We start from the raw sequence: 23,751 nt of genomic DNA, 5'->3' as shown, positions 1-23,751 counted from the left end.
GAAACATTTTCTACATTTTCATATTAAATTACTACGAAAAGGGGGTAGAAATTTGATTTCATATATAAATATATATATATATCGATAATTTAAATTTGCAATGAAAAGTTTTATTTAAAAAAAGAGAAAAAAAAAAAGGAAATTACGATAATACGTATTATATGAAATTTGTTCAAGGATCAATTTGAATGAGAGGGGAAAAAATAGGATAAGTAATAGAAAGAAAAAGTAAGTAATCATTAGTGTCCTTCCTTTAATCTTTTGACGTTGATCGAGGTAATGATAGGAGAACATCCACGTAGGGAATCGATCTGAAATGTGGCTACAGGTGCTAGTGACGTACAATACGGTCTATCGTTGCACTCCGATAATAACAGTTGCACTCGTAGCGCTTGGGCACTCGGGGCTCGTCTCCCGACATTTAAATTATCGAAGGGAAGTGCACAGGCGTTCGATATTTTAACGTCAGTTTCACGCAGTGGGTTTAATAGTCTACTTCAACGATTACGCGTTGGCTGTGACGCGAGTCACCAGATAAACGGTTCAAAAGTCAATCAACGTAAAGTAAAAGCTTACACGCTCCAAGAGATTTAATGAAGAAAGAAAGTAACAACAAATTGTCATTCTCGTAATTCTTATATTCCTTTTTCCTATTTTTATTATTATTTATATCGACGGGTGTGTGTGTTTAATGATACGATCAATGTTACACAATTTTGTATTTTTATATTTTTCTACCCCTTTCCCCGTTAAACACACGGATTGGACAAAAATTTACGATATTCGTAAAATAAATATCGTTCGATTGTACGAAACACGAATAATTGGTCGGAACAAAAAAATACAAATTGTACGAATATTTGTCCACGATTATATTGTGTAAAAAAAAAGTTAAAAAACAAAAAATAACAAATATTTGACACGGGAATAACGTTATAATATGCGTAAGAAGTAAGAAGATTTATATAATATCAGCTAACCTAGTTATAGCTATCATCATTACTTTTTTCGTACATCTACATTTCTGAGGATTACATTTGTCAGTTGACTTTACGTTATCGAGATATATATTACGGAGTTTCGTTTTCTCATGTAGTGAGAAAAATTCGTGTTGGTTAAAAAACTTTCGATGGTGTGCGAGCGAATAAACAAAGATGGATGAAAGTGGTGAAAAATAAGAGAAAGAAAAAAAGAAAGAAAGAAAGAGAACGGCTCGAAGGTTATCTGGCCGAGATACAAGTGCACATTCATTGGAGTATACGTAGGTATACAAGTACCTATCGACACAACCTACAAAATTCTACCCTTCCATCCCTTTCTCTTTCGTCGGGCTGTGATCCATTGAAGAAGCATTCGGAGCTATCGGCCTATCTCTTTTCTCCGTTTTTCAGCATCAGCAGCCAACCCCGAAAAAGAGTTTGGAATTTTATTCAACTTTCCTATCGAAAGACGATACGAAAGTTTCTATGCAAACGGTCGTTCGTTTTACCCCTTCTCTCTCTCTCCTCCTCCTTCCCTCATTCCTTCACCGTATCTAAAAAAAGACCTTGCTGAGATTTCTCTTTGAACATTCCATGAAGATGGTTGGTTTGCTGGTATCGGCTTAAGTAAAAACGAAAAATAAATCAAATCTACGTTTACCACCGTAATACCTACATCTGTGCCTACGTATCTTTCGTTCCATTTTTATTTTTCCCTTTTTTTTATATATATATTATCAAATTATTTTAAAATAATTAAATTAAAACAAAACAAAAAATAGAAAAATAAAGATTATGTTATAAATAACACAATTAAATATCATATTAATATCTTTCTATCATTCTAAACTTGTATTTTACTTTTATTTTCGAAGATGGCACGTGGCAAATGACATTATTCCAGTTGGCAATATTTTTTCTTCCAGCTTGAAGTTCTCGGCAAAGTTGTATATATAAACGTTTCTCGAGCCATTGCTCTCGTCTGTGTTTCATTCGTTCGCCATACATATCTATTTGTCTCTTACTCTCTTTCTCTCTCTTTCTCTCTCATTTTTCATCCCCTCTAATTTCTCTTTTTCTCCTTCACATTTTCCTTCGTCTATTATTCCAAGCAAGTGGTTGCACATTGTAACATCGCGGTATAATTTATTCCACCAGCTCACGCAAATATATACCGAAATATTATGTTTGTTCATTTTCGTTGACTAGTAGTTTAGTTATCTCGAAAATCTTTTTTCTATTTTATCCATTTTCTTGTTACTTCAAATAGTTTTTTTCTTTTTTTGTTTTTTTTTTTTTAATATTTTCACATTGTCAATGATTTCGTGATCGGTTCAATAGAAGTAACTGGAACGGATCAAGTTTCGTTTGAACGTTTCGACAAACGAATCGATGCAAGAGAAGAAAGGACGATCAAATATTTTGCTAGCCGGCAGACTTTGAGAGCCGTTTGATCGCGTTTGATCTTATTTGATGATCGTTCTCCCAGTGATATATATGTGTGTGTGTATGTGTTGTAGAATTTGTCTTTTCATTCTCTCTGTCCTAGGCGACGAAATTAATGAAATGACTTTGATGAAACTCATTCGATAAGAAAGAACAATTTCACGTCATTGTGATAACAAACAAACCCTTCGTCCTAGGATTAAATACACCATAGAACACGATGTTCCTTTGTTTGAGTTTGTTTCTACTTTGAGTTAGATTATAGTAGTAGAGGGCTACACGAGTGCAAATTTTACGGTAACGTGATTAAGATTTGTCATTTGAAAATTACTTTCAACATTTATGAAAAGTTAAATAGTAAATGTAGAGAGACGAATTCGATGCATAAAATATTTTTTATCTTTAATATATATATATTATAATCTATAGTAATAAAGTATATTTTATTTTTTTGTTTCACACAAGGAAAATTAAATTTGTAGAGAAATTCCTTTTCAAAATATTAAATTTCAGGGATTAAATTAGCGCGTTTGGGTAAAAGTTACAAAAAGCTCGGAGAAAAATTTTTTTATACAATTCGCGAATATTAATTTAAAAGTTAGTAAATTCTATAGGTGATCCAGTTTCAAGGGAAATAAAAGGGAAGGAAGGTGAAGAGGTAACATCACGCGAAAAGGGAGCTTCTAATCAATGAGAAAGTAACGCCAAGGCACGATTCAGCTTTAGAGTTTTGAGTCTGTGCTGAGAGATGTCACGGAATTGCTATAGTATACTCACGATCTACACGTACAAACTTATTATATAGTAAGTCTTTGAATACTTTTCTTGAAAAAAACAGAAAAAAAAAAGAAAAGAAAGTGTATTCGACTTTCGGCTAGCGTTTCATGACATTATTAATACGTGTACGTTGTTGGTGTATGCATATAAATGTGCATAACTATGTAGTTTTTACATATTGCACGGATAAAAAAAACGTTAATTTAAGAAATGATAACAACGTAGCTTCATTTTTCATCAGAATATTGCTTCGTGTTATTCATTAATTCGAAACGAAGTTACGGTTGTATTTGGGTATACATAAATGCATAAGTATGGCAGCATTCGCGTGATAGAAAAAGAAAAAATAAATGAGGTACCTAAGAGCTCGTTATATTTGGGATCGAAGAAAAGTTTGTGTTACATGTATATCAAACGTTAATCTTTTATAAGACTCAAGATATCTCATTGAGTTAGTAAGAAGGAGAAGAAAGTATAAGGTAAAGTAATAGCAAAGCGATGACTAACTTTTCCAGTTTCCTGTTCCAAGTTCCAAGCGTTAAAACCTGCGTGCAGTCGTAAAGCGAAAAGCAGCAAATTTCACGACTTCGTTCAGAACACAACGTATACGTTTATCGACACACTAATACACATAAAATAAGCTCCGCCCTTTTCATTTCGAAATAAACGCACCACCGGTTGCCTCATGGTCTTCAACATAGTCTACCTATTGTATTCGAATAACGAAGTAAATGCATTTGCAATGCAAACATTACGATCTTTGAACGAAACTCGTGTACCACCATCGAGATCAACTTTTCGTTTTACTATATTTTTCATTCATTTTTATCGAGACATTATTTACTAAGATTTCGGATTGGAATAACAATTTTTTGTTAATCCTAAATTTTTATTAATTTTATTCTTTTTTTTTCTCCAATTTCATTTAAAATTTGATGCATCGCTCAATATTCGAACGTATAAAACAATAACGCGAAATTCATAAATAAACAGAAACTGATTACTAATCATCTTAAACAAAACAATAAACCAGTTGATTATATTGTTGCGAATGAAACATTTGCATAGCTCGTCGATGATGATTTTGATCCAGGGATAGAAGAAAATCAATCGTGCAAATATTTCAACTAAATATCGAATATTCTGTTCACGGTAATAAAATTCGCGCATGCATTGAAGCATCCCTATTGGAATTGATTGACAAGCAATTATATTATTATTCATTTCGAATATCGTTTTTCTATCGGTTAAATGTCAACGTCGATGTCGACCTACTCCTTTCCTTATTCCTATTATTTCACTTCTATCAAAGTCTCGCGTATTCTTTTATATTTTTTCAACACTTATATATATACACATCTAAAAATGCTTTTTTCTAAATAATCAAAAAAAAAAAGTGTACATTTTATTCGTAAGAAAATAAAACGAATATTATTTCGAAATTTTCGTTTACGTTTTTTAATGTCATAATTTTTTTACCAGCGATGGGGAAGCACAGAAACAAAAAAAGAAGTAAAAGAAAAAAAAAAAAGAAAGAAATTCCATAGGAACGATACGTGACATACGAGAAATGGAAACGAAAGGAAAGTAGAAGTATGTACATGGTAAATAGCGAATGCAGACTGCAAACTACGAACTGTACGATACAGCACGACGAAAGTTTCTAAGACTTTGAAAGATTTCAGACAGGATAACGATGCTGCTTTTCGGCTTGAAACTACTACCAATACCAACAAGAACAGTGAATAGTATAAACCTTTTTCCTGTCGAATTTCCTAGCAGACATTGCGTCGATATTTATACTATAGCAAATCACGTAAGTACGAATGCGCCGGTGAGTGAAACGTGATCAGAAGAGAGAGAGAGAGAGAGAGAGACAGCTTTAAATCAAAGGTACTGTGAACAAAGAAAGACAAAAATATATATATATATATATATATATATAGAGAGAGAGATAGAGATAGTGAACTAAAATTCAATAAAATATTTTTTCTATATTTTTAACAAACGTAAAAACAAGAACATACCTTCATTCATTCTTCCCAAAATATATTCATTTGATGAATAGATTCTATCGAATAATGAAATGATACCAGTCTCGTTAATACCCGACGCATGAAGCATGAAATACAAACCAACATTAAAATATAGGTCTCAACGAGATAACAATACGAATAGGAATTAATTAGCAAGATTTTTTATCCCGAAAGTATCATTCGGTAATTACGAATCTTTTTATCTTCGATAATACGAAGTATACCTAGAGCCCTTGTAATTTATTTATTTTTACCAAAGTGCAATTTTTTTTCTATAGTGCAATTCTATCTCTCATAGTTCATACATCGACGTTACATGTACTGTAGCTGTAGCGAATCTCTTTCTATTACTATTTTTTGATTCTTATTCTACTTTTTCCATGATAATCATGAATAATGGTTTTCGGTATTCAGACAATATAATCTAGAGAGAACTCGCGTGTAAGATACTTTTATTTATTATTATTTTCCAATAAAATATCTATCTTGCTCTCTCTCTCTCTCTCTCTCTCTCCTCGATTCCAAACATTTAAAACGGCGAAATTGTGTTAACAGCGTGAAAATCTTTAAGCGTGCGCGTATGTATGACATATTTAAAAAAAAAAAAGAAAGAAAAAAAAAATTATCATCCTTTAGTCGCATTATTTTTCTTCAAATGCATACCCGTAGATAGGATATGTTCTATCTTTTGTTATCTCCGTAACGATATTTTTAGCTCGTACCTTTGAGAAGTAAAACGCTCGACGTATACACACACACATACACATATACATACGCAGAATAGCGATATCTCTTGGTCCGGTACTACATTGCGGTATCTCTCTTCCTTTATGGTGACGCTCATATTGAATATCAAGCGAGGGTGTCCCTCGCAAAAAGAGCGCTAGTCTCTTCCAATGCGCTCGCTTTGAGATCCGAAAAAGTTTACCATCTTCATTAGCATTCATGACGAGCCAGCATGTATAGATTGTAATGTACTATACATTACCTACTATACTTTTAAAGTGTACACTTCGTATATACGTGGTGTACGCTTTCATGTTTATTCACGATGTCTTCAATAATAATCATGAATTAATTAACATGCGTATCATCGAATGCTTCATAAACATTACCTTAATTAGAATCATAAAGGTAAAATACACACATTGATTCAATGAGATACATTAGCTTAATAAAAAAATAGAAAGAAACAAAAAAAAAAAAAAGAAAGGAAAAATGTAAAATGATAAAAAAAAATGAAACTTAAAGAAATATAACGAATCCTTCTTTGTTAATTACTTTGTTCATTGAATGAGAAAGAACACACAGATAAGACGACGGTCTGACAACATTAACGAGATGAAGGAAGCAGATGCTTTAACCGTTGACCTTGAAATGATGATAACGAAGCTGTTCGTTCGTCGACGTTAGTATGCTCATTAGAGTACTCGCTAAGGAGTCGCTTTAAAGCGATATTTACACAAGTAGGACGATGCTTCTATGAAGCTTGAGTACCATGTGACTTAATTACCGATAAAGACGAGTAGTAGATGGTTAGATTGGTCAAAGGGATGTGAGGGGTGCAATAAGAATGGGGTGGGGTTATAAAAAAAAATCGAGTAGTAGAAAATCGAAAAGAGAGAGAGAGAGATAGTGAGAGATAGAAGGTCAGTTAGATTCTTTCTTTCATTTCAAGGAGAATCTTGATGAGTGTCCTTTGTCGAAGAGAAGGATAGGAGAGACCAAGCTACGTCATTTGGGGATTCCACTCGTGGAAATCCTCATGGGAATCGGTTCTTTTTCGCTACCGTGTTCTCCTCTTCTTCTTCTTCTTCTTCTTCTTCCTCTTATTTTTCTAGCCCAACTTCTATTACTTTTTCTTCTTCCTCTTCCTTTTCTTTGTAGCCAAACCCAAGCAGCTACGCGTTGTCACTTTACGCGATAACGTTTGGCAAGAGTAAAAGATGTAGCTTTCTATCAAAAAGCTCTTTTATTCCATAGAAGATTGTATACTATCCAAGGAATAAATCCCAGGTTGCGATAATGTGTTCGTAGTAGTAATCGACATATCGTTTGCACCAAACTTGCTTCTCTGCTTTTTCATGAGATACGTTAACCTCAGTTTATCGCTTACTCGAACTATCCTTTTTCTGATACCAATACTAACGTTCAATAATAGAGTTTGTCTGGAAAGAATGTTGTCATCTTGTTTTTCTTTTTATTATTATTTATTTACTTAAACTATCTCTTTTATAAAAAGAATTTTTCAAGTTCGCGAATTTGTTCGTTATTTGATTTGGATTAAACCGTAAATTATACTTCGCGAAATATCTTTCGAAAATAATTCGACATTTCGAAATGTAACGATCAAGTAAATATACTCTATAATTTTATGGGAAATCATTAGAATTTTCTTTTTTAAATCGATTTAGGTATTCTCAACAATACTCACGAAAAAATCGATCTTTCGTTCGATATTGAGAATTTCACAATCTTCATATTTAAACAAAATTTGAAAAACGATCATCGCGAAAGTTTTCGATGTCTAAGATTATATTTCGTGTTGTGGAATGTTTAAAATATAGCAAGAGGAGATTAGAAGATTTTGATCATCGTCGTCATCAAAGAATGAAAATAGAAACGTTAGATCGTAAATTATTCTCATCTTACATAACTGACAAGTTGTTATTATCTGTGATAGTTACTAGATTGCAATGAACTAAAGGAACATCTGGTTCGACGTTTCGCGTGTTTACCTGGAAAATGTATTCCGCTTGCGAGCATCTAACGAATGAATCGTTAGTCAAACGTGTCCATTCGTTTAATGGAACTAAATCGATTCGGAGAATTAAGACACACGCTATTATTGCACATTGTTTAATGGAACGTAAAAAAAGTTTTTAACAACAAAATGTTTAACGAATAGATATGGAAAAAAATGTAGGTATACTTCGAAATTAATCGGAATTAAATAATAATTAAAAAGTGATATTCAATTGTTTTGAAAAAATTTTTTAATTTTTCTACGTGAAAGAAAGAAAGAAAGAAAGAAAGAAAAAAAAGAATATAAAAAAGACTAGGTACGTCGTAGATTTTTTATTTTTTATTTACCATGTTTTATCATTAATCGATTATTAGAGAAAAATCAAATTTTTGTCGAAACGTTACGATGCATACAGAAAGATCTTCGTCACGATAAGAAATATAAACAAAATAAACTTTCTCTTAAATATCAGTCGTCCTCGGAACGTCGGAAGCGTCGCATCTTTGAAACTCGGTCGTATCATCAACTTTAAGAATATTCGAAGTGTCTTTAAAAGATTTTTAGCTTTTTTTTTTGTTTTAACCCTTTGAGTGTAATGAACGCATATATGCGTTTGGTAAAAGTTGATACGCGTGTGTGTTTATCAATGTGAATGTAAAATAATGTAATATTTTTGTTATATTTTGTCAAATGAAAATAATATTGTGAGAAACAAAAATTGTAATTATTAAATATAATTTATTAATATTAACATCTGGTCACATTAATAATAAATTATTTCATTCGTAGAAAACACTTCAATTAAAAGTATTCAGCACTCAAAGGGTTAACTAATGTATTTTTTATTATCGTATTCTGGTACACGTGTGTATGATGTGTGAAGTATTACGGTAAGTGAAATTTTCCAAAATATTCTCTTCGTATAATTTTGAATAATAAACTATTACGATATTGCGAATATATGTACATATGTATATTTGTCGTAAACAACATTAATAGGTATACTTTAATTCCGACAAACATCGATTTGATTTCTATCGATATGTAGGAATATCAACTAATGCATAAATTTGTATTAATCAGAACACATACGTGAAAATTCGTACTCCAAAACGGAATAATAGATTGAACTCATTGATTGACATACGTTTTCTCATTCACTCATTCTCTTCTATATATATATATAGTAACTATTATGTATATATATATAGTGTTTTATATGCCACGGTATCTTTGTGATACGAATGGAACATTTTTATTTGACGTTCGAGAATAGAAACGTAAAATATCGGATACATTCGCTTGACTTAGTACAGACACGCGTGCTTATGTGCTCGGTCGAATACACACACACACATATACGTGGAATAGAAAGAAGACAGAGATATGGTGATCCATCGATGTGGAAGATTGACATTTTGCGGATTCCGGTTTTATGATAATTCTGCATCAATGCCAAACAGTGAAACGAACACGTTTTCCAATTTTCCATTTTTCCACTTTTCCACGAGTGGACACGAATTCGTATAAGTTAACTGTATATACAACAAAATTTTGTTTCCTTTCTTTTTATTTAAATTTTTTTCGTTGCCTCGGTTGAAAGAGGAAGAAAAACGAACAGAATTTTATTTTATTTTCTTTACTTCTTTTTCTTTTCTTTGTTTTTTTTTTTTTTTTTTTTTTTTTTTTTTTTTTTCGTTACATAACTATGAAGCAGCAACGGTTAGGAAGATAAAGTACTTCATGAAGACTTTCAAGTATCCTAAAAGATTCAAGTGGATGTTTTAATTCGGAAATAAAATTAAAAAGAAGAAAAATTGTTTTGTTGGCATCTACTTTAAAAGCCAGTTGGGTTGGCGGTGGGTCGTCAAAGAAGAGTATACATTTTTCTCATATTTCATATCGAAACTCAACAAATTTGACAGAGTTATAATTACTCGAGGCAGTCGAAAAATTCCCTTTTTCGAAACAAAAATCAAGTTTAACGCTAGTTCGTGATTTAAAATAAAAGTAAAGGTTAATAAAAATTTAAACTGGACTCGCGTGCCGTTATAAAAAAAAAAATACCTAGTCGACATTTATTAAATAATGTTTGTATTTAAACAAAAAAAAAGAAATTAGTATATTAAAACGCACACAGTTAAAATAATTTAATTGATTGAAAGAGCAATTTTATTTTTATGCCACGAGAATTAAATTTGCACTCATTTTTTTACACGATATAAGTTTTTATATTATATATATTACCATGAAAGACCGAAATTGGAAAATGTCTAGATTTACATGGTGAATATTAGCACATATCAGAATACATCGGTGAAAGATTAAATATATTTGACAAGCAACTAATTTTCTTATTTCATTTATAATTTATCTTTGTGTGAGAAAATAGAGCGTAGGAAAAATCGATGACCATTATTTTTTATTTCGTCTACATTGAGAGAAAAAAAAAGAAAAGATAAAAAAAAAAAATGGGGAGGAAAAAAATAGTCATTAAGTTTTCGTTATATTATATTAAAAAGATTGTGCAGTATAGTGCTTGAGCATGAAAGGTACCTTGTTAAAAGTAACCACTTTATTAGAGACTCTTCGAACTTACCTTTGGGAGGCTTTAAAAATTTTTAATCATTACTACCACCACCACCACCACCACCACATCGTTATGCTGCACATCAAAACTAACATGAACGAAGGTACGATCGTAACTCCAGCCACTATATACATATATATATCTATACATATATATATATATATATATATATAGGTCGAATGAAAAAGTACGGATAGCTGCTGATGTTTGCATAAAGTTGGATTAATCGTCGTAATGGTTAAGCTCGCTGGTTACTATCCGCGGCTACTAGTTTCCGAGAGATTGGAATAATTAAAACTGCATCTTAAAAGTAAAAGTTCATCGAAGATCAAGCCGATCGCCGTACCGAGGGATTGCTTGTTTCCCCATGAATTTCAACGAGTGGAGAACTCTTTGAAATAAAAGAAATAAAAATTAGAAAGGCAAAACGTTAATCCTTGTGTTTTATTGCAATTTACTGAGAAAGATTTATCATGAATAATAAAAAAATAAAATAAAATTTAGATAACAAGAAACGTCGTCGTGTTCATAGAATTAGTAATAAACAATCAGTAATAAACAACTAATAATCGTAAATGAAACAAACAAAGAAAAAGATTCAAATTAATATTCCATTTCGAAATGTTCTCGGAGAGAGAGAGAGAGAGAGCATACCGCGAGATTTGAAATATTCCAAAGGTGAGACCGAAAACTTATCTACGTTAGGGAAGTTGATAAATTAACACCGGATATAACACGGCATCGCGTAAGGCATTTCAATCGCGAATGGAATGAAATATTCACCGTTGCTTTCGTGCTCATTGAAACGAAGAAGGAAGAGAAATAGCAGAAGAAGAAAAAGAAGAGGAAGAGGAAGAAGATGAAGATGAAGAAGAGACCAATATGTTGGCACCATCTGCTGTTATTCGTTATTTCCATCGATTTTCTCCTACGATTAATACATTATTTATTTTAATGATCGTTCAAACATCGAAACATTGAACAAACCTTGTTTTCTACCACTATAATTATTATTATTATAATTACAATTACGAGATACGTATCGTTAGAAATTTTCATATCAAAACCAAGTACAAAGTTTTTAATCGAGTGACAAAATCACCTCGTCGAATAGAAAAAAAAAATAAAATGAAAAAGAAATAAATTGTGAATATTTCGATTGGAATAAGATTAATAGTAGTTTTCCAACAAAAATCTAAGATCTTTCAAATTCGTTTGTAAAGTTGCGTCTGATTAATCGTTGCTGCACTCCGATCGAAAAACGAATGAACTTTTTAAAAGTGGGAAAAACTTGTTGGATTAGATGACGACTAAATTTTGTTATTTCACATCATTTATATTTTTCATTATCGTTTTAACAAATGAGATGTACTTTATCGTTAAAACGTTAATAAAATCATTAATCTTTTCCTTTGTACTTTTTCTCTGTTCTTTTTTTTTTTCTTTCTTTTTCTTCTATTATTTTTTAGACAAACGAAAGAGACACGTTTTCCAATTGAACACTCGGGAGCGTTTAAAAAACATTAGAAATTCTTAATTCACCACGTTGCGATGAAGGCAGAGAGAGAGAAAGAGAGAGAGAGAGAGAGAGAGAGAGAGAGAGAGAGAAAAGTTAGAAAATAATGGATACTACGTGAGATTCTTCGTGCGAACGGTGTGGGTCGAATGAAAGAAAAGCTAGGGGAGGAAAAGTGAGATTAGAAGTGAAAATCGTAGGAAAGGAAAGACGAGAGAAATTTCTTGCACTCGTACGATCAAATCTCACTGCACTCACACACCTTTTCGGGGTGGCAGGGGGTGGGGGTTGAAGGGAGGAGCGGGGTGGTAGGAAAGAGTCCTTTGTTCGCTTTTAGTTTATACAGTTGAGAGTGGTCTTAATTTATACCGGTGTGGTCAGTTCGAGAGATAGAAATGGAGAAGGAAAGATAAAAGAGAATGAGAATAGGGGGAAAAAAAGAAAGAAAGAATAAAATAAAATAAAAGAGATTGAAAAGAGAAAGAACACCGTTGGTGTTGTAGGTAGGTCCTGCTGGGGTATTAAAAAGAATCAACTTGAGGTTAGCTAGTAACGTAGCAGCATTTATACTAAAGGCGAGTAAGGATTCTAAGAGAAGGGTGGAAGGTTACTTTCGTAACCCAACCGAATTTATTGTCGAGATCAACGGGTACACATCGACCGGTACGTGTGAGCCATTTTTATTCGCTGTTGTTTTCTACGGATGAGCTTTGGAAAATGGTGAAAATGAATGTCGGTATTAGCGAACCGAAACTATACTCAGGGATACCTCGATCTTATGTCATTTTTCTTTTCGCTAATATAAACAATAAACTCGAATACGTTCGATTGAGTTACTAGTAACGTGTGTGACGGATTAGTTTTTTACGCGTACCATTTCATTTTCCTTTTTTTTCCTTCTCATAAAAACACGCGGATCATTTTTGACAACGCGAAATAATTATTCGTTCGAATTAATTGTTTTTTTTTTTTTTTTCTTCTACGCTCATTTGTTTTCAATTAAAAGTTTTCACACGGTATACGCGTATACTTGAATTTATCTGTTCATTTCCAACATCATCCTGCAGTTGGTAACACAACTTTTCGATTATCTTTCTTTTTTTTTTTTTCTTCTTTTTTTCGGTAGCCCCTTTTATCGTTTAGTTCCTCATTATTCGAAATCGAAATCGTTCTTTTAAAAGTATCCTCTTAAATTTATCGTTTGGAAATGCAACGCTAAATAACCCGATGGGGTGACAAAAACGGCTCTCTCCCCCATTCGATAGAATTTTTCTTCTCTTCTCCGTTCTATTTTCATTTTCTTTTTTCTTCATTTTTTTTTATCTTTCTTTATTTCGTTGTTATTTTTTTTTTTCTCTCCGTTCATATTTTGATGTCCTTACGGTATTTACCTCTGGAAAGGGTCATTTTGTTATCCGGGGAATAGGTTGGTACTTTTTATCGAAGAATGTAACCACTTTGATATCTTTAGAATAGAAAATGTTTTATAGGTATATATCTGTTATAAGTTCTCTGTGTTATCTGAATGGTGAATGATCGTGAATATTGCTTTTTTAATAATACAAAAGTTCAATCAGTTTTTCTTCCCGAAAAGATTTCGTTCTAGATACGAAATAGAAATCGATTACATATTTATGGTGATTTGTAAATTCCCTTTAGTCTCACGGGAGTCTAGGAGAGACTTGGGAGTTTAGCTGAAAGGAATAAGAAAGATATCGTATTGCTTAGTAATGCGATGTATATGTAACAAGTAAAAAAAAAAAAAAAAAAGAAAACACACAAAAATTTACAATTTCACGTCTTTGAAATATGGAAAAAGGAAATAAAAAAAAAAAAGAAGAATAAAGAAATAAAATAATAAAATATTGTAAGTCAAAACCCCTGACAATGCATCTCACGGGTACAAGACACTGACGATTAATAGATGACCAGATTTCTCGATATGCCTGCATAATCCAGGAGGCATGTTGTTACCCTTCGATATTTTTTGTGTAGGACATTTCGTTCAAACGGCGAAAAATATTTTTACGTGACAGTAGCGACTACGTGCTCGTGCATAGCTTCGTTATTCAGAAAAATAAAAGCCATGAAATATGAAGAGAAATAGTGAGTGTGAGAGAAAGAGAGAGAAACATTTTATTCGTTAAAATTTTAGTATCCTTTTCACTCTCTCATACACGTATACGTATACGGTAAACATAAAGAAAAAAAAAAAAAAAAAAAAAAAAAAAAAAAAAAAAAAAAATATAAAAAGAATTATTTATCATCAGCCATCGGATTTATTTATTTTTATACGATATATTTATATTTGCGAGAGCTTTCGTAAAGATATATCGTTCATAAAGAAATTTCAAGGATCTCTCGAGAAGGATCCTTTTCAAAATAGAGAATCCTTTCGATTCATTGTTTTCAGGAAAATGTCGAATCGAAGGGGGGGTTACTTCCAGATTGTTAACTTACGGAATTCCATGAAATTTACTCATTTGAAAAATTCCTTTTTATTATTCTTCTTCTTCTTCTTACAATCGTATTCTTCGAACAATCCAAGTTTGATTTGATGTATAACATCTAAATGCATACGTGCTAGGTTCAAGATCATTTACTTTTTTTCTCACGTATAAAAGGAGGATGAAAGAAAAAGTAAGAATAGATGAGAGAACTAACCTTGTGCTGGTAACTCGAATAAAATGAGAGAAAGAAAGAAAGAAAGAAAGAAAGAGAGAGAGAGATAGAAAGAGAGAGAGAGACAAAGAGAGAGATAAATTCGTGTCAACGGAAGCTGAAGAGAAGTTCTTGCATCTAAGCGCATTAATGTAAATTAGTTGGAAGATTGCTATGTCCTTCGGGAAAATCTATAGAATACCATGTAATCCATAGGTAGAGAGTAATATGTAAAATATCTGTGAGAAGAGGGATGAAAATGATTTGTCCTTGATGTTTAATACGAATCGCTTTGACATAATAGTCAGATAATTCGTTTGATCATTTCATTGTATAGTACGTCGTTGGTTTCATTAACAATTTCGATCTTGTCTTCGGGTACCTCCCATCAAGTACCATCTACGAGACGTAATAATTGTAGATTAAGCATACGTCTATGGAAACGTCTAGTTCTCGAACGTATGCGAGTTAACCGCAATTGCTCGATTCGCATCTACAAAATTACGGAACCTGTTCTATGTCTTCCATGGCAAATATAGGCAAATCCTATTCCGTTCTCTATGCTTGTACTTACACGACGTCGAAAATTTGTCCTAACGGACCACGACGAGTTAACGGAGATAGAGAGAGAGAGAGAGAGAGAAAGAGAGGGCACATGCGAACATGGAAAATAATTAGATATCGTGGATCGAGTAATTGGTACGTTAATATTAACGTTGAATTTCTTTTTGTCTAACAATGGACCCACCTTCGCTTAAATGAAACTTTACCTTTATTCGCATTCTTGGATTAACTCTATTTGAGAATATAGTTATATGATATTAAAATTAATTTTACAAAGATTATAACCGAGATCTTTTTTATTTTCACGATACATTTGTTCAATGTATATTTCATTTAAACGATTCATTCTAGCATTTTTTTCGTATTTAAAAATTCGCCGTTAAATTGTTACTTAATATTTTTTAATATTTTCTCCCTATTTATTTTGTTTCTTCTCGATAAATCTATGTATTTATTATTTTTCATGTATTTTTATATTAATTATTTCGTCGATCAATTATCGACTTATTCGAACGAACTATTGAACCGCTTAAAGCTAATGTCCGTCAAATCTAATTGTGATTGCATTGTGAAACTGCAGAAATTGCATCGTTAGAATACACATCGACGTACGAACATGACGAGTACGAAATTAGCCATCAAGTTTAGTTCCTGGTTTCCAAGCGTCGATCCTTTGTAAACGAGTGGAGTTTTTAATCGTGATCAACTACCATTTCACTTCCATCAGTAACACACTTTCTCGAGATTAACGAGACTTTGCGGGGAAAAGAAAAACGATATTATCCTGTGTACCGTAAATAAAGCTACTTTGGAGAAACTTATCCTCGATGATTCGAGATATTCTTGTGTTTTTTTTGTTTTTCCTTATGACATAGCGTAATTAAAGTCACTATTTTAAACCGACGAGATAACTGACGCAATATTATAACGTTTATTATAAAATTCATCGGTAGATTTGTTTCGTTTCGATTTTTCGTTAAAATTTGACGAAGAAACTCTTGAACAAAGTTTACATTCTAAACTTCCATTATCTAAACAAGAATGTTTACACGCTGTTAAGTTAGCAGATAGTGAGCAGCACTTAATAATAAGCAAATAAAATGAATTTCTTTTGATTCTTAAGCAAATAGTTTCCTACCAGATCGTAGCGTAAGTTAACGCTCGAATGCTTCCAAAATTAATGACTAAATATGAAATTAACGGTGGCCATTAGTTATGTTACATCATGAAGAAAGTTAGTAACTATTTCTATCGTTTATAATTGTTTTATAACTAATTTAAATATTAGATAAATTACATATACCGCGAATTAAATAGATTCTAATTATGTTTCCTATATTGACTTATCTAAGACTTTTTATTTCCATTATAAAATTTGTTAGACAAATTCATGAAAGTTACTTGTTCGAATTCAACGAATGATTTCAATAGATTTAATCTAATTACAATGCGTATATGAGACAGGGAAAACCAATTGCTATTACACCAAATGGAAATTACATGAATCCGTTAATGTAATAGGAACGAGCAAAATAATGAAGCCGCGTTAGAAGGAATTTCCTGGAATATGCAAATCATATCAAATGGATCACGCGTAGGTACGTAACGTTGAAGATACTTGGGTGATAACTAAGTATCATTATCGTTGGTTTAACGAAACAAAACCAACTTCTTCCATATCATGAACACGTATCTATGATGTTTCATTACTTTTCCTTCCTAATTTATTTTTTCTATACTCGCATAATCCCCATTGGATACTTTTTAATTAACAAAAACTTTTTGATAATTGTACTTACATGTGTACAAATTTTAACTATCGACGAAATATTTATTTTTATTCAATTGTTTTATAATAATATTAATTTTTTTATTTCAAATATAAAAAAATGTATTAATAGAATATTTTGCCTAGGACTATGGATATTTAACGACAATTTAATTTATTTCTCGAATGATATAATTTTCTTTTTCTTTTTTTTCCCCCAGATTTTATTCCTAATCAAAAATGTACGAAGCATTTTGTAGGACGAAATCGTATCAAACATTTTTCCGTTAAGTTTCTCGTACGGTTTACTGCACAAAGCGTTCTTTGCTTTTTCATTCTCTCTTTTTCTTGAAAAAGACGCACGTTTACGAGAGCAAGCGACGAAAAAACACATCGCAAGGTGCAGTTATTTTTTTCGGTATTTTTTTCTCCCCCTTCCAACCGGATGAGGTTGGCAGCCGGTAGAAATCTCAAAATCTCACGTTCGATTTAAAACGGTTCTCTCGGCCCTTTTTTAGCAATTTTCAAACGAAATAGAAGAAAAAGAAAAAGAAATATAATAGAGTTAGAAATAAACGTGGATTGTGAAATAAATTGTAGGATCATCATCGTGTTAGTTCTCGCGTAAAGCAACTAGACGAGTGAAAAAGATACGTAAGCTTATTGTAATACGTAGAAAAGAAAAAATATCATTTTATTTGTTACAATAGAGCGATGTAATATTTGCCGAGATAACATTAACGTTAATTACGTTAGTTTATTATCGAAACTTTTTTTTTTCAGATAAATAAAAATTCTTTTCGTGTGCATATTTTTGTTTTTCTTTTTTCATTTTCAATCAGTCACCTCTTGGACTCTGTTTGTGTGTGTGTGTGTGTATGATATTTTATATTTATTCAAAAAACGAGAGATGACACACAGGTATACTCGATTTGTTAACAATAATCTCGATCGTGGTCGATCATTTGATCAATACGATTGAAATATCGTGTCATGAATATTTCTTAGTCAGAAAAAGTTATATCAAAGATTTGGGGGATGGATGTTGATGTTCGATATGGTTTACATTGGTGGTGAGGATTGATTACAAGACGTAAAAGATGGCGGAAATGAGGTGAATTCCGTGTCCCTTTCATGGCGATACATCATATCCACATTCTGGAGGTTCTGAGTCGATATAATCAATCCGCATTACTGCACAGATTCGCTTTAATAATATCTCATAGCCGATTCGGTCAAGTCTTCTCGTGTATATCATTTGTATTGTTATCGAAATATTAAACATGATCAATATTTCACACATATATACTGAATAAGAAATTATTTAATAATATCTAAAATGATTAACAATACACCAAAATATTAAATCTTCATTTAAAGATGAGAAAATTGTATATAGAAGTGTTTGTCATGTTGTTAGTTAGTTCGAAAAATTAGTTTTAGTTTTAAGTTTTGTTCTAAAGTTTAAATATATTGAGATAGAATATATAAGAGCTGTATGTTGAATTTTTGTAAAAAGAAAAGTTGTATCGAAAGCGCTTCAAACCCGAAAGGGACGGAGTATAAATAAATAAATAATAATATTAAATCTTCATTTAATAAGTTAATCAAATAAAATCTGTTTAAGTTTCAATTGACTGTGATAAATCTTTTATTTATATACTCAATATTAATTCTATATTAAATTAAATGTTATATTGTTAAGATAAATTAAGATTACTTATAAAAATGAATATCAATAGTAAATATATATTAAGATAATAATGAATAACCACAAATAAAATATACCGTAATATTATATACGAAGTTTCATTATTAAAAGTATATAAATTGCAATTCTATTTTTCCATCTGATAATTATTATATTGATTAAAATTGAAAATAATATTACTTATTAATCATTGACTATAACAAGCTTTACACATTTGGCCCTCTGTTACATTAATATTAATATTTTATATTTAAATGTTATTTCACATGAAAATAAAATAAAATCATTAAGTGTAATACAATATATAGGTAGAAATTAGTTGAAAAATTAGTTTTAATTTTAGTTTTGTTTAATGTTAAAATATATTGAGATAGATTATAGAAGAGCTGTATGTTGAATTTTTGTAAAAAGAAAAGTTTTATCGGAAACCCTCCAAACTCGAAAGGGACGGAGTATAAACAAATAAATAATATAGGTTGAAATGAGAAGCATAATGGGTGATTCATAGGAACAATGGATACCAGAATGAAGCAAGATGTGTTTGGGGTTTGATATCAAGTAGTACGAGTCGATGATATTGCAAGCCAATGCTATTGACGGTCATCTAAAGGGAACTAACATCGCGTCGATCGTTCCTAATCGTGTATGTTTACGATGGATGAATCGAATGGACGTGGCTTACGGCATCCGTTCCAGGGAATATCGTCTACAAGCTAGCACGGTATAAGATGGATCGTCGATTGTGTAAAGCATTATTCGACAGGGCACGCAGAATCAATTATCGCTAGGATCGTTCGTTATTCAAGATGTACGAGCGTGCCGTTCATTTTCGCTTATGGTGTTGAGGTATCGTACAAACATAAAGGTAAATAGGTAATAGTATCGATCCTCGATTTATCTTTCGGTCTAATACGAAACGTGCGAAATGTATCATTAACGTGTTAACAAGAAATCATTTTTTTCAATTTCGATAACAATTTTTTTGGAAATTTTATATTCATATATTCAATGTAAAATAATACGAATTTCTTATAGTTGGAGGTTAAAATAATAATGATTTATTTATTATCGCGATTAGTTTATTTTCCAAAGAATTTCATTCGTACTATAATTTTTAACTTAAATCCACGAAATATGTTTTTTAATTTCAGTCAAAGACACGTATACGTAATTATATGGATATTCATAAACGTGTGCAGCGAAATTAGTAATGCTTTATACGTTTAGTAAGCAAGCGTGAAGTTTCGTATTCTCTTAAAACATACTGACAACTAAAATATTTCTATAGTTACGCCACGTTCCGAGAAAGGGGAGTACATATTATCAATAATTAAACGTTCAAAGCTTAGTTTTCGTACAAGTTGAAGAATTAGTTAACTGTACCTACTCAACAATGAGTTCTGTATTTCAATCTTCATACTTTATGAGTTAGGAGAAATCATTCTTCTTCCCAACGTCTTTTACTATACATTTCCTAGATTTATTGAATATAATAATTGTTTCGATGTATGTGAAATTATATATATATATATAAAAAAAAAAGAAAAAAATCATTGATCAACTTTACCGTCAAATAAAAATTCTTGAAGAATTCAATCAAGAAAAGAAAGACAATGTTTAAGTTAAGAAAGAAAGTGGAATAAATGAAACGGACGATAAAGAAAAAAAGGGAAAAGGGAAAGAAAAGAAAAAAGAAAAAAGAAAGTGAGATCCATACTCAGGTCGGCAACCTCGGAGCTTGCGTAGTTTTGCGAGGGGCGTCGAAGCTTTGTTAAAGGGACAATTAGCATTATGCATAGTGCAAGCAGGTGCGGCAGCAGCAGCAGCAGCAGCTTAGCACGATAGTACTACTAAAGTCGAAAATGTTAAGAAAACGTTGAAAACGTCTCTCGTCAGTCAGTTTTCTCATGCACAGAGTGCGGCTGGCTAGAATTTCTATTCGTTTAGTGGTCGTCGCGTTCGAACCATTCGATTCTCTTTATTCTCATTTGAAGTTCTTCTTGTTACGAAATTCGACGAACGAATTTAAAGAAAATCGAGACCAAAGAGAGATTATTCCAACTTTGATTGTAATTAACGTAATTTTACGCTTTCGATATTTTCATTTTCATTTTTCTCGTTTCATTTAAACCGCAAAATCGAACTCATTGTTTTCCCATTCGTTCTTTCCGCGTTTTATGATTTCATTAATTCATGGAAAATATCTTTATTATATCTTGTAATTGATTCATTCCGATGCTATTTGAAAATGATTAACTACTGGAAATTCAATCTAATATCATCCGCAAAGATCGTATTTTATCGTATCATCTAATTTATATAGCTTAACCGATAATGCAATGAAAAATCATTTTTCTCTCTCTTTCTCTCTCTCTCTCTCTGTATCTATCCATCTCTCTTTTTCCATTTCTATTTTATTCTCAATAATTTAATGCTATACTCGAAAATCTCCCATCGTCGAATTTTATTTTTTCTTTTCCCGAAACGAGCTTACCGATGATAATAACGACGTTCGTTGTTACGAATGGCACTATTTCAATTGAGCACCAAAAGCAAATTGACACCAAATCATTGGTCTGAATTTAACTCCCAGCCCAGCCCAGCCCCAGTCATCATATCCGTCCGCGCTCCTGATTCGTGCTTATAATTCTAATAATTTGTATTTTAATAGTGGATACGCGAGTGTGGAATATCTCGATGATATTAGCCTGCTTTTTGGTTATTTCGAAATTCGTTTTAACGCTTGACGAAATCAAGCTTATCGCGAATGCGTGTTTCGATTGGTACAATACGGTAATGGAGTTTGTTTTAAGATAGATCGAGTAACAGAAAATTCAAATTATAACGAATAATATAATTAATTGACCTCATTTTACGTTCGACACGAGTATAATATTTCTATCACTGTCATATATTATAATTTGAAATTTGTATTTTTATTTATATTTTATACACGCGCGTACACATAATATATTATATTATATTTATCTCAAGAAAGGGGTGGTGATCGCACGCAATATTTTTTAACGAAGCTCGCTAACAAGATTACAAATCTTTCCTTGTACTCTCTCACGTTCCTTTAATTATAATTATACAATTTTTTTCTTTTTTTTTTTCTCTCTCTCTCTTTTTCTTTCATCTAATCTAGATAACTTCTTACCCATGTGACAGCTCTTCTATGAAAGATTATATTTATTCATAACTTCCTTCCTCTTTTTTCTCTCTTTCTCTCTCTCTCTTTTTTCCAATATATTATAACCGATGTTGAGACTAGCAATGACGTGGAGGTCGACGTATCACATTTACAAATTAAGCGCGTTCTCATTAGTCTTTCGTCGTAGCACCAACTCCACGAGTTTGATCTATATCACGAGCCAGAGTATGAAAAGGTGAATAATTTTACAAACGCTTTCAAAAACACTCGTCGAGTGTAAAATCCGAAAGATTCGAGAGACAGATTCGAGAGAGAGAGAGAGAGAGAAAGAGAGAAGGTGTCGAAAGGGGCTAACGGTGTACACATTCAGTACGCATTTAATATTAAAACGAGAAAAAAGTACGACAAAATGATAAAACAAGGAAGAGTGGACACAACAGCAACGATGAGGAAAAACAACAGGACGATATAAAGAATAATGCTATTACGAGTTTACTACTACGCGAAATATCCTGCTTTTGTTTCGACGGTGACCTTACTAATCGTTAACATTATGTAACATTTTACAAAAGTGTGAAAAACACTATCCAGCAAGTAGTGCACGCGGGCGCAAGTTAGTTATGTGTCACATAAAAGAAAAGAATAAAGAAACGGAAAGGATGGAAGAAAGTAAGAAAGAAAAAAAAAAGAAGGAAAAGAAATGAAAATGGAAGAAAACAAAAAATGAAAAAGTGTGCTTAGAGCTTTTATTCATACTAGAAGAATTACGTTTATTTCGAGGCTCGAAAATGTTTTAATGTATTCGCGTTAACGCTCCTTTTTCTCACATACACAACATACGATCACATATGGACACATGCAAACACACACATACACACATATGTGAATAAACATACTTGAAAAACGTTCGTACTTACAAGTCATAATTATCGCGTGTTTAAGGTATCTGCCGAATATAAGCGCGACAATTCACATTTTTTTTTCAGTGACGTTCAGGAAACTAATTAGCTACCGCATAACGACTCATAGAAACGAACAAAAAGGAAGTCTTGTAATTAGGCAGCCTTTCCTCGGCCCCGTTAAAACCCCCTTCTCTCTTATTCTCTCTCTATCTCCCTTTCTCTTTCTATCGATCCTTAAAAACATATACACGTTTCTTATACGTTTTCAATCAAATGAATAGACGACATTCGTCCTTCGAACGAGTATTTCGATCGGAAACGCTATAGATCCTGTTTCCGAAAAGATAAAATTAATAAGCAACTCTTAAATTAACGATACTTAAAATAAACAAAATGGAATTTCAGATAATAATTGAAATATTTTCGATATTTTTATTTCTTACTTACGAATTTTATGAGAGAAAAAAAAACAACAACAAGGAATTCAATGTAAACCATATGTAAAAAAAAGAAAAGTCATTTCCTAATTGAACTTACCCCGGAAAGGTAACGTCCAACGATCTTCATAGAATTATATAAAGAACGATGAAAATCTTTATACATATATATTTATATATAAATATATATTTTGAAAATTCGAGACACGAATTCCGAAAGTCGCGTATCGCGGAGCAGTGACGACCGCGGACTGACTGCATTGGTGAGTTTGAAAGCTTGCAACCTATGGGGCGACATCTACAAAGATTCTACCACGTGTTCGAGGTGCTCGTGCCATCTGAAACTACCCTGCGCGTTTCAACCCCCTTCCCCAAAAAAAATTTAACTCATCCCCCTTTCCCCTCTCTCTCTCTCTCTCTCTCTCTCTCTTTATTTTCTTTATTTCACTTTTTCTCTCTAATG

At 32.0% G+C, this 23,751-nt stretch overlaps 1 protein-coding gene across 2 annotated transcripts in view; it reads right to left on the bottom strand.

The window, feature by feature from the left end:
• The window catches only part of LOC106791324, a 46,519-nt gene extending 22,994 nt beyond the window's left edge, over window positions 1-23,525 (bottom strand). For both annotated transcript variants that reach the window (XM_014756886.1, XM_014756893.1), the window contains exon 1: window positions 23,389-23,525. The gene's annotated coding sequence lies outside the window, so the exon portion shown is untranslated. The remainder of the gene's footprint in view (window positions 1-23,388) is intronic.
• Between the last annotated feature and the right edge of the window lie 226 nt (window positions 23,526-23,751).

This window comes from Polistes canadensis, unplaced genomic scaffold (assembly GCF_001313835.1).
Source record: "Polistes canadensis isolate GaletaPanama2010 unplaced genomic scaffold, ASM131383v1 scaffold_7, whole genome shotgun sequence".
Classification (NCBI taxonomy): Eukaryota; Metazoa; Arthropoda; class Insecta; order Hymenoptera; family Vespidae; genus Polistes; species Polistes canadensis.
Note: the sequence above shows the minus strand (reverse complement) of the source record. Positions and strands in the feature narration are given on the sequence as shown.